At 24.8% G+C, this 14,287-nt stretch overlaps 1 long non-coding RNA gene across 1 annotated transcript; it reads right to left on the reverse strand.

The window, feature by feature from the left end:
- Nucleotides 1-471: 471 nt before the first annotated feature.
- LOC112637193 lies at nucleotides 472-1,253 on the reverse strand. The gene is made up of 3 exons (XR_003122460.1): nucleotides 1,084-1,253; nucleotides 899-984; nucleotides 472-633 (listed from the first exon to the last, which is right to left on the reverse strand). It is a non-coding gene; the product is annotated as an uncharacterized LOC112637193 (long non-coding RNA).
- Between the last annotated feature and the right edge of the window lie 13,034 nt (nucleotides 1,254-14,287).

Consider the following 14,287-nt stretch of genomic DNA (forward strand, 5'->3'; position numbering starts at 1 on the left):
TTTGATTTTTACAATCTACAAATAGATAAAATTGATAGCATATGGTTAGGCTTAATAATATTGTAAAAACCATAAAATTTGAAGAGAAAATTTTAAGAAAAAAATTCATTGTAATGTTATGAGATCCACTCCAAAATATTCAATTTATGAAAATTAATTAGAATATTATATAAATAAATATTGAATAAATATAATGAATGTAAAAAAAATATCTTTATAAATGTTATAGATGTTGACAAACATTGAGCAATCACGTTATTACAAATTTTAATATTAAAATATGAAAAATTGTGACAGTATTTTTATTTAATTTCGTTTCATATATGTTTTCATATATGTTACAAAATAGAGTTCTTCTTAATTGCATAATAAGTAAATTTTAAAACATTAAAAAAAATTACACATAAATAGACTATACTTCTAAACATATATTTTTAATAATTTAAAATGATCCAAGTCAAAATATATTTTTAGCGTGCTAAAACTGAAGACAATAATAAAAGAAAAGAATATCATTATAATTTAATAATAAGGTGTATGCAAAGAAACGACGACATTTGTAAGATACTTCCCTCATGGATCGGTGCAAGAATTTATCAATTTATAGAGATCAAACATCAGATTTCGTATTTGCTGAAAAATGATATATATATATATATATATATATATATATATATATATATAAGCAATATTTCAATCACAGAAAAAAAATAAAGGAAAATTAAATTTTATTTATTGCTTATAGAATATATTGATTCATTGACTAACGTATTATTTGTAAGACATATAATTGATTATTATCTTCATTAAATACCTCCTACTAAGATTAGTAAAAAAAACCTCTATGTAAAAAGTTGCTTAATAAGTTCTATAACAGATCAAGGATACGTAATCCAACCTATTATTCTTTCAATGTTCCAGAAATATCGTCGCACCGGTTTCGCCTTATAAAAATATTGTGTCAGCTGATGACCTTCCGTACAACTAAAAATATTAAAAAATAATTATTTGCACATGTATATATATATATATATATATATATATATATATATATAGCCACGTATCAATGATTGAGTAAGATACACTTGGTTGAAAAAGTTGTGTGATAATAGTAATTTGCTTTTCTAAAGCTTTTCCAAAGCTTTCTAAAGATTGCTTTTCCTCTGGCTTCGGTATAAATTTGATTTGCTTGTACGCTAACCGATACTGTTTTAACAAATGATAAATTCGGTTGAAATAATATTTAAATGTACAATTCCAATTGAGACTGAAAATAAAATTTATATATTAATTGTAATATTTACATTAATTTATAATGTTACCGAAAATTTGATTTATTAAATTTTACCATAATAATTGTGCAGAAATAATTCTATTTATATCATGTAAGACAAAACGATAAATTGTAGAATGTTGAGCTATGGAACACAGAAGTCCATTCAATTCCATTTCTTTGATATCTTGTATGTTATTAAAAGACATTAGTAACACATAACGCCGTAGTTCTTTGATATATTTTAGACTTGCTTCCAAATAGTTTTTGTTCAATCTCTTTTTATTATGTATTCTTTTCGTTATGGGAAATCTAAAATTCAAAAGTATGTTTATTGAAAATACATTTGTATTGTTAAACAATATCAACAATAAATTAACAATATCAACAATAAATATCAACAATAAATTGTAGACAATTTTTGTTTTTCAAAGTAAACACATATATTCTATTTTTAATTATACATACATACAGGATGTATTATAATTGTGCACCCCGATTTACATCTCAGAAAGTATCGGACGAAAAAATATTTTACATAAAAGTTGTAGAGTTTGCAGGAGTACATCAGATTAGTTTATATTTTTTATTACACATTTTTGCACATATATAGAGAGTTCTTTCCAAAACAATATATAATAAAAAATTTTTTGTTATATATTTTTTGAGTTATGAGACTTGTAATTTCTTAATTTTATATAAATCATAAAATATATCTCGTAAATTATTCATTTTTCAATTTTCTCACCTCAATACCTTTATGCACAAAATAATATGAAAAATCAATTAGTGTAAAGAAAAGACACAATTAATAATACTTTATTATAATATTTAGGAAAGCTGTCGAGATGAACTACAAGAATATGAAATGAAAAGTAGAGAGCAAGGTCATTTAGCGAGTTTTTTGGCCCCTGTAAAATTTTCAAGAAACAAGATTGAGCTCAATATGATCTTGTCACGTTCATTTAAGGTGATTATCAAATGTCCCCTTCTGAATCCTACAACTTTTATCGAAAATATATTTAATAATATTTAATTTAATGATTTTTTGGCATCATATATATAATTTTAATCCTTGCTAACAATAAGAGTAATTTTGTTTTGTCTTGCAAAGTACATGCGTGAACACAGTGGGTTCCGCCCTCTCCCTCCTTTACGGAGACTCTATTTCAGAAAGGTATAAAATCAATTCAAATTTATTTCTAATTAAAAGCTACAATTCGGTTTGAATTACGTTACAGAACCGTTGTATGCCGTAAAATTATGTTCTAAAATTATTAAACTCTTTTTGTTGATAACTTAATAAACAACTAGCGCGAGCTAAAACCGTTATAACATTACTCAGAGTATTGACATATGTGAAAAGTATTGAAATCGAGAATGGCTCTTTATATCTGCATTATCACCTATCCTTGTAATATCGAGATGCACGTGCTGCGATAAAATCTTGCATTATTTAATTTTAATTTATTTTATATCATGTTTAAATGAGAAATCAAATGGAAAATAATTGTATAGAGATATTTAGATCTACGCAAGCCATTAAGGTAGAAATAAAAATTGATAAAATATTTTAGAATAACACAGTATTGTATTTTTACAATCTACAAATAGATAAAATTGATTACATATGGCTAGGTTTTATAATATTCTCAAAACCATAAAGTTTGAATAAAAAATTTTAAAAATAAAATTCTTGAAATATTATGAGATCCATTATGAATTCCACTCTAAAATATTCCATTTATGAAAATTAATTAGAATATTATATAAATAAATATTGAAGTATACAAGAAGTACTTGAAATAAAAGAATGTAAAAGAAATATCTTTATAGATATTGATATTGACAAACATTGAGATCACGTTATTACAAATTTTAATATTAAAATATGAAAAATTGTGACAGTACTTTATTTAATTTCGTTTCATATATGTTTTATGATATAAAATAGAGTTTTTTTTAATTATTATGGGGACCGGAAAGTAATGTCGTTTCTGCGCATATCGATATTCGTTTGTGATTTATCAGCTCATTGTGTACTTCAAAGTCGTGCCAAAGACATTTTAAGGTTAAAGTGACTTGTTTACTCGTAAATAATTAAATCTTAATTTTTTTTTGCAATTTATGGTGAAATGGCCAGCCAAATACCAGAAGAGGTACATATCCGGCATTGTATGCTTTTTGAGTTTCACAAGGGTAGTAACGCAACGGTTGCTACCAAAAACATTTGCGATGTTTATCCAAATGCATTAGACGTTCGTAAATGCCAAAGGTGGTTTTCTAAGTTCAAATCCCTTAATTTTGATCTTTCCGACTCGTATCGATCAGGATCATCAATTCCATCTCCAGATATTTTGCTCAAAAACCAATTGATTTTTATCGATCCGGCATTGAAAATTTGCACACTAAATAGCAAAAGGTTGTTGATAACGAGGGTGATTACATCATTGATTAAAAATAAAAACTTATTAAAAATTTATCTGTTTGAATTTAATGTAAAAAAACGACATTACTTTCCGGTCCCCCTAATACATAATAAGATAATTTTAAAATATTTAAAAAATTACTAAACACGTAAATAGACTATATTTCTAAACATATGTTTTTAATAATTTAAAATGATCTAAGTCAAAATATATTTTTAGCGTGGTATAACTGAAGACGATAATAAAAGAAGAGAACATAATTATAATTTAATAATAAAGTATATGCAAGGAAATGATGAAATTATAATCTGCGGTAAGAATGAGTCATATATTTCGAATAATAGTAAACTATCATTATCAATACAGCAACTTGAAAATGATTAATAAAATATATTATAACTTGTAGATCCTCTAGACGTAAAATTTTTACTAAATTTATCCTTTATTACGATCGACTTTGAAATTGTAACATTAGAAACTCAATATATAACAAAGCAACAAACGCGATATAAATTAATAAGATAACAAAGTAATAACTTTAATTTTACTTTTCCACTATTACTTTCACGAAAGTTCGTTGAGCGATGAAAATCGTCCAAATATGAAATAAACATATAAAAAAATTAATAAAAAAATATTTAAAATCATACCTCTGAAAAAATTTCTTTTCCCAAAATTTGGTGCTAAATGTTACATGTTGCAATCTCTTACACGTGGATTTAAAATTCATGATATCCTCCATATTAATGTTCTTATTTTCCAAAATTGTAGCAATTATTTCATCTGGCAAATGTGTTACCGTAGTCATCGTAAAAAATTGACAAAATAGCTCGCAACCGATATTATTTATTTTCGCACCATTAATTTCGTTTATATACTTATACACGATATATGTACGAATATGTGCGCATAAATTTTACTTCAACTTGTAACACGTCTATGCACGTCGGATGCACTTCGTTGAATGTTGCACGTGGTTCAGACTAAAGGTGCATTTTCTTTGGAAATAATTCACAGCATTTGCTTTACCAATCAGAACAAAAAGGATCTCCGTCCTAATTGGTCAAAAAAGTTAAGCCAGCAGCAGGTACGTGTAACAAATTTTGGAAAGAATTTCTGGACTATCTTTTTTCCTTTTTGGAGATGTATAATTTTACGATCTTATTCTAATGTTATTTTAAAGAAATTATTTGCCTTTTTCATCGTTATTTATATATATGCGCTGAGCAAGAACGAGAGAGAGATCATATTTTTCTTATTAGGGTTATAATCGTATCGAATTCTTTTTGCTCTTAATTTTATAATTTTAATATTTGTTACAGTATTATATTAATTATAATTAAAAATTTTAGAAAAATTAGATAAACGAATGAATCATATACTATCGCGAAATATACAAGAAACTGCGAAAAACCGTCGAAGTAATATAATGTTAATATTCGCAGCTCGGCTTTACACAATATAAAGTATACGATAAAAATTTTCAATTTTAATTTATAAATATAATAAAATTTCTTTTGAAATTTATATTCAATATTGTTATATCGTTTCTTGTATTATTCTTTATATAATTTTTCTCCTCAATATAGATGAGAGAAAACATTTATCTTTTTTACATACAAATATTTCGTACTCATTCTTAGATTTAGAAAGATATTATTTTTTTAAATTTTAATTATAATTTTTTTCAGCGACTCTAATTATACCGACACGCATTTTAAAATTTGCGATATATCGAACGTTGGCGCGCACGATGGACAGCATTATCATCGTGTAATACACACTTATTTACACTTGTACACACACACACGCACGCACGCACGCACGCACGCACACATATAGACACACACACACACACACACACACACACACATCTTACAAAAATATTCTGTCGGCTGATACCCTTCTGTACAACTAAAAATATTAAAAAATAATTATTTGCACATGTATATACATATATATATATATATATATATATATATATATATATATATACATCAGATAGGTTTGAAAAGCTCTGCAGCTAAAATTGTTACTAGCCAATTTAGTTTCCTATGATTGCCATTATAAAGTTGTCCTCATAACTCAGAAAGCAACATCCACAAAGTCTTCTAGCTACGCTGTTATATATAATAGGCAATAGACTTTCTTCGTAAAATAAAATCTATATCATCAAATTTTATTAGAGAAAAATTATATTTAACATTTACAAGATATGATACATAATTTGTGAAGTGCAATGCAACATAGTATTATTACAATTTAATATAATATAAAAAAATAACTTACAGAATTCATATATCTCTCAAGTTTTAATGTTACTAATAATTGATATAACTGATGAACATTAAACTTAGAAAATATAAATTGATTGATAGGAATTAGACTCTATATGTATTTAAAAAACATGATAAGAAACGGTGCTGAAAAAATCGTGTTTCATTATTTCCATAAATATAAACAAATAGACGAGAGGAATATCGGTTTGGGGGCTGAATAGCTCAGTGTAAGAGTAGTCGCCCGGAAAGCGAAAGACTCGGGTTCGACTCTCGATTCAGCGACTTCGCCCCGATATTTTTCTCGTCTACATCTCTTCAGGGGGGTAAAGAGGGTTTATAGAATTCTGAAATATGAGAATCTGTAACTTGGTAAATGCACCAAGTAAAACATATGCATATGCCTCGTGTCCGTTTAAATTTTCGCGAACAATTAAAATTTACGTATTACCATCTACGGTGGCTCTTATTCGCTAGTTTCTTCTCGTGTTGTTTAGAAAATATAATATTGTACAATCATTAATACATGGCTAGATGATATTGTACAAGAAATAGAAGCCGAAGAAATTATGTGAATTCTTGAAGAATTCACAGAATAAATGATAAATTAGGTCGAAATAAGATTTAACTGTCAAATTCGAATCGTGACTGAAAATAAAATTTATATATTAATTGTAATATTTACATTAATTTATAATGTTACATCAAATTTGGTTTAATAAATTTTACCATAATAATTGTGCATAAATAAAAATGTTCAGCTATGGAACGTAGAAGTCCATTCAATTCCATTTCTTTGATATCCTGTATGTTATTATAAGACATTAGTGACTCATAATGTCGTAGTTCTTCGATATATTTTAGACCTGCTTCCAAACACTTAACAGTTTTCTTCAATCTCTTTTTGTTATGTATTCTTTTCGACAAGGGAAATCTAAAATTCAAAAGAATGTTTCTTGAAAATATGTTAAACAACAAATATATCAGCAAATTATAGACAATTTTTATTTTTCAAAGTAAACATATATATATTATATTTTCTAATTATATATATACAGGATGTATTTTAATTGTGCACCCCGATTAACATCGCAAAAAGTGATGAAAAAATATTTTAGACAAAAGTTGTAGGGTTTGGAAGAATACATCAGATTGGTTTATATTTTTTATTACATATTTTTGCACATATATAGAGGATTCTTTTCAAAATAACATAATAAAAAATTTTTTGTTATATATTTTTCGAGTTATGAGACTTGAAATAATTTCTTAATTTTACATAAACCATAAAATATCTCGTAAAATATTAATTTTTTAATTATCTCACCTCAATACTTTTATGCACGAAATAATCTGAGAAATCAATTAGTGTAAAGAAAAGACACAATTAATAATATTTTATTATAATATATATTTAGGAAAGTTCTCGAGATGAGTTACAAGAATATGAAATGAATAGTAGAGAGCAAGGTTATTTAGCGAGTTTTTTGGCCCCTGTAAGATTTTTAAAAAACAAGATTGAGCTCAATATGACCCCACACGTTCACTCAAGGTGATTATCAAATGTTCTCTTCTGAATCCTATAACTTTTATCGAAAATATATTTAATAATATTTAATTTAATGATTTTTGGGCACTATGTATCTTGATCCTTTCTAACAATAAGAATAAATTTCATTTTGTTTTGCAAAGTACATGCGTGAACACAGTATGTTCCGCCCACTCCCTCCTCTACGGTGAGACTTTATTTCAGAAAGATATAAAATCAACTCAAATTTATTTTTAATTAAAAGCTACAATTCAGTTTGAATTACGTTATAATTGTTGTATGGCGTAAAATTATGTTCTAAAATCATTAAACACTTTTTGTTGATAACTTAATAAACAACTAGCGCGAGCTAAAACCGTTATAACATTAGTGAGAGTATTGACTTTGACAACATATGTGAAAATTATTGAAATCGGAAATGGCCCTTTATATCTGCATAATTATCACATTTTATCAGAGATACACCTGCTGCGATAAAATCTCACATTATTTAATTTAATTTTTTTTATATCATGTTTAAATAAGAAATCAAATGGAAAATAATTCTATGGAGATATTTAAATATACGCAAGCCATATTAATGTAAAAATAATAATTTTTTTAAAATGTTTTATAATAAAATATTTTAGAATAAAATAGTATTTGATTTTTACAATCTACAAATAGAGGTAAAATTGATTGTATATGGTTAGACTTTATAATATTGTAAAAACCATGAAATTTGAATAGAAAATTTTAAGAATAAAATTCTTGTAATATTACGAGTTCCATTATGAGTTTCATTCCAAAATATTCAATTTATGAAACTTAATTAGAATATTATATAAATAAATATTGAAATATAAAAGAATTCCTTGAAATAAATGAATATAAAAAAATATCTTTATAGATATTAATATAGACGAACATTGATAATCACGTTATTACAAATTTTAATATTACAATATGAAAAATTGTGACAGTACTTTTATTTAATTTCGTTTCATATATGTTTTATGTTATAAAATATATTTCTTGTTAATTACATAATAAGATAATTGTAAAATATTTAAAAAATTACTAAACACATAAATAAACTGTATTTTTAAACATATATTTTTAATAATTTAAAATAATCCAAGTCAAAATATATTTTTAGCGTGCTATAACCGAAGACGATAATAAGAGAAGAGAATATGATTATAATTTAATAATAAAGTCTATGCAAGGAAACGATGAAATTATAATCTATGATAACAATAAGTCATATATTTCGAATAATAGTAAACTATCTTTATCAATTGCAACTTGGAAATCATTAATAGAATTTATTACGACTAGTAGAGGCTCTAGACGTAAAATTTTGGGTTTACTAAATTTATATCCTTTATTACGATCGACTTGAATTGTAACATTAGAAATTCAATATACAACAAAGTAGAAAACGCAATATAAATTAATAAGATAACAATGTAATCACTTTAATTTTACTTTTTCATTATTATTTTCACGAAAGTTCGTTTATTATTTATTTTCACACCATTAATTTCGTTTATATACTTATATACGATATATATACGAATATGTGCGCACAAATTTTACTCCTACTTGTAACACGTCTATGCACGTCGCATGCACTTCGTTGAATGTTGCACGTGGTTCAGACTAAAGGTGCATTTTCTTTGGAAATAATTCACAGCATTTGCTTTACCAATCAGAACAAAAAGGATGTCCGTCCTGATTGGTCAAAAAAGTTAAGCCAGCAGCAGGTACGTGTAACAAATTTTGGAAAGAATTTCTGGACTATCTGTTTTCCCTTTTTGAGATGTATAATTTTACGATCTTATTCCAATGTTATTTTAATGAAATTTTTTGCGTTTTTCATCGTTATTTATATATATGCGCTGAACAAAAACGAGAGAGAGAGATCATATTATTCTTATTAGAGTTATAATTGTATCGACATTTTTTGGCTCTTAATTTTATTATTTTTATATTTGTTACAGTATTATATTATATTTATTATAATTAAATATTTAAGAAAAATTAGATAAACTAATAAATCGTATACGATCGCGAAATTTGCAAGGAACTGCGAAGAACCGTCGAAGTAAATTAATATCTGTATTCGAAGGTTTTGCACAGTATAAACTATACCATAAAAATTTTTAATTTTAATTTATGAATATAATAAAACTTTTTTTGAAATCTAAATATTCAATCTTCTTATATGATTTCTTATATCATTCTTTATATATCGTTTTTCTCTTCAATATGAAGTGAAAACAACTTTATCTTTTTTATATACAAATACTTTGTTCATTTATAGATTTTGAAATATATTATTTTCTTAATTTTAATCATAATTGTTTCCGGCAACTGTAATCACACCGACACGCATTTTAATATTTGCGATCGATCAACGAGCATTATCGCCTTCTAACACACGCATTCACCCTTGTACAATTACGTACACTGCGCACATTTATAAAATCATACACATGCACGTATTACTCATTCACACACGCACTTACACACACTTGTAAATTTAAACATACACACACACACATCAAAGGATGTATATAATTTTAGTTTATTTTGATACCAAACAAATCGCGTTTTCTTTCATTGCTGTTTTCCTGAGACCTGATTCCGATTGCGGTTATCCGATTGGGATCAAATTTTTATACTTCATTTTGTTTATTTATTTGATAAAAATTAAACTAACTAATAAATGAATCATTTTCGATCGCAAAAATGGAAAAAACTTAATATAAATAAATATTACTATCCGAATATTAATATAATTTAATGTTGCCGAATAAATTTTACGATCTAAATATTCAATTTTAACTTAAGAATATATTCGAGAATTTAATTCTTGATTTTATCGATCTTCTCCTTAATTAAGATAAGAAAAAAATCTGATCTTCTTTAATTGTAATTTGAAGTAATATTTGCCATAAAATTAATTTTACATTTACAGAAACATTATACACTGATTTTTTTCCATAAAATTAAAATGCATTTTATTTTTATCCAGATAGATTTGTTTTTAAAAAAAGTTTAATTAATTTTTGTATGATAAATATTTTGTATAATATATAAAATATCATTATTATGTTATAGGTTTTCTTGCAAATAGTAAATTATAACTTTATTTAACCTTTAATGCGCCATCAATTGCTAATTTTGTATTTAAAACTGTTCTATGCTAAATTGATCGAAATATTTGAAATTTTTTGTTTTGAAATTAGACCCTGGACTAAACGAGTTAAGACTGTAGTGACAAATAAAAATTTGGCGTGCCTAGGTCGCATTATAACTCATAAATTTTTATATTATTTATATCAAAAAATACCTTACAAAGGTAAAAAAAATACGCCAAGTACACAAATATAAATGTTTAATTAAAATACTCTTATAATAAATAATTTATAAAAATTTTCCCTCAAAAAATATATATAATTTTCCTAAAAAAAATCAGAACTAAATGAAATCAATAATTAATTAGTCAAGTACATTGAAGCAATTGAGAAGGATTTGTAATTTGAAATATTTGTCACAAATTCAATCTTGTATTTATGTATTAGATTCTCGACAAAATAAAAATGATTTTCAAAATAAGTTCCAAGTAAATTTGGAACTAAAAAAAATTAAGACCAAAACGACTTACAAAAACTTGGCGTGCTCGAGTCGGTCACATTATAATACATATAATTTTACAAAGTTTGCAAATTATATACCTGTAATTAATTTTAATTATAGAAATATGTGAATTATAATACGATCCTCTCTCTCTTAATTCCCTCTCTCCTCTAATCCATCCCTCGCGCGCGATCACGCAGTGTGAAAAAATATATCTATTCTATATTTTATATTATATATTTTCATAAATAATTATCTTTATCAAGAATTTATTGTGTAAAATAATGAAAACTTGTCCAAACATATCGTATTATTTGAAATAATTATATTTCCTATTTGGCACTAATTTGTATGCAAATTAATATATGAATTTTATTCAATGGTTTGTTTGATGCAATTGAAAAGATTTATGTTCTTCCAAATAATTAATTCCAAAAAATTAATTCTAAATTAATTGAGTTCGAGGATGTTATTCATCTTCGTGATAATATATAATTGCTAATCGATAGATTTATTATGTGTTGTTTACATCAATCGATTAGTTATTATAATGTACAATCGATTAGTTATTATAATGTAAAACAACATACATTAAATAAAAATGAATAAAATATTGATTATTAAGTAAAAAACATCCCACAATTTTAAAGCATTTCTCTCCCCCCCCCCCCCCCAATTCTACAATTTTCCGTATATAGTTTTTCAAAATAATTCAATTATTTTATGTGAGTTTGTTTGTGTTATGTGATTTTATTTTATACAACAACATTTCGATAATCTAATTTTACTTTAACTTAATATATAAAAATCTATTTTGATTAAAGACCGCCTTAAACAATTATAATTTGCGATTTGATTCGAGATATAAAAATGTAAGAATAACATTTTCTTTTAATTAAATTTAACATTATAAATATGTTAATTTAACATAAACTTTATTTCCAGATAAAGTTTAAGTGTTACACTTTTATGTTAATTTTTAAACATATTACTTGTGTTATTTATTTAGATACTTGCCTTCTGTTAAATTAACATTAAAATTAGAGTGGATAAATTGGGACATATGAAATATGTTAAATTTAACACCAAATTTTTTACTGTGTATATACATATATATTATTTATTTATATATATTTATATTAATATATTATTACATTACAATATATAGTTTATAATATTAATATATAGTTTATATTTAGTATGCATATATGTATGTATAATATAATAAGGATTACGTAAATATAATTAATTATATCTATATAAATATTAAATCTGTATTACAAAGAAAGCCAATACATAATGTGAAAATTACAGTTATATGAAAATAATAATTAATTATATATACAATATATCAATTTAAAAATCTTATCTCAAATATTCATGTTGTATCTTCGACTTCTAAGTAGAGCGACACATAATATATATCTTTAGATTTTTAATCGATAAAAGAATGAAAATATTCTATCTGTCTTTTGATCTCTGACCAACGAATTTGTATTTTGCGTTCAAAATAATATTCGAACATCATTGGTTGATACTCTTCTCTGTTATCTAAAGGAGATTATTTTAACAATTAATATCAATAAATGATTTTGTCGCATTATCATACAGACACAATTTTATTACTGACAGAATGTTAGAAAGACAAAATAATTCTATATGAAATGTCGAAAATTATATGTAAAATATATAATATGTACAAATTATTTCATTCAGTATTATAAATTTCTATGGTAGATATAAAGAGGCTAAAATTAAGCATTTTTTGACAATAAATTTAGATTCGCAAATTCGTAGTTTTAACGCGACTGTCTAGAAATGATAGACTTCCATACAGTGGACACATACAACCCCTCTACCTACCATAAAAATTTGTAACACTCGACTCTAAAACACCATATATTTAAAAAAATAAACTATAATAGAAATTTAACAAATAAGTACGAAACTTTTTTATTCATGAAAATTACCTCGTCCAACTGTCCCTTAGAATACACATTGTTAATTATGACAATTATTGCTACAATCTCATTGACTTTCCTATTTCAACAAAACAATACATATAGAATTAATTAATATTTGTAATTAATAAGAACAATAAATTTTTGAATCTCTGTATATATTTTTATGAAATAATATCGTTACCCATGTACAATATATTTGAAATTATATAATATGCTTAGAAGTATATTCGTATTTCTCGCAAGAGTAAAAAGGACAATATGAGCAGTTAAGGCATAAGCTCGCTCTGTTGATTTAGAAGTTGTATAAAACATAAACTCAAATAATTGTGTCCGCAAATAATGCATTAGTATTCTATAATCCTCAACATAAGCTAGACATTCTAAAATCATAGGATCAATTTTTTTCATGTTACTAATAATTTGATTCCATGTATTAGTATCTGCGAATTTCAAACCATTACAGTATGTCCACCTCTTCCATCCAGGCGACAATCTACAAAAGACAGTCCAAAAAAAAGTAAAAATTTTCTATCGCAAAATAATGTTATAAGGTTTTTTAGTGTTTTAATAATAAATAATTTTTAATATATATAATAAATAATGTCTCAAATATATATATATATATATTTGAGATATATATATATATATATATATATCTTCTCAATAAAATATTCTTAATTAATATATGTCTATATTTTTCTAAAATATTCCTATAAAGAGTATTATAAAGAGAATTACTTGTTTTTTTTAGGATTTATCAGATGCTCTTGCAATCGATTATAGGCTAGTGTTTTACATGAATTTTCATCCGCAATACATTTCCACTTTGCAACTTCTTGGTTTAAACATTCAATATGATCATTACGTTTTCCAAATAGATTCCACAATGTTAAAAATTCCATTTGTTTTAGCACTTTCTAGTATTAAAATAAGAAATATAGTATATCTCTTTATTTAATCCTTTCACATTTAAAGAATAGATATTATATATATGTACAAAACAAAAACACATTTTTACTAGAATTTTTTTTTAATAAATTCATGACGTTATAGCCTCAATTATTATTATGTTATATACAACTATCGTATTAATCAAATTAGTCGATCTTATTTAAATAATTGTATCCGTATTTTATATCCAAATGTATCTACATTCTTAATACATATAT

This window comes from Camponotus floridanus, unplaced genomic scaffold, assembly GCF_003227725.1.
Source record: "Camponotus floridanus strain SB8 unplaced genomic scaffold, Cflo_v7.5 scaffold142, whole genome shotgun sequence".
NCBI classification, from domain to species: Eukaryota; Metazoa; Arthropoda; class Insecta; order Hymenoptera; family Formicidae; genus Camponotus; species Camponotus floridanus.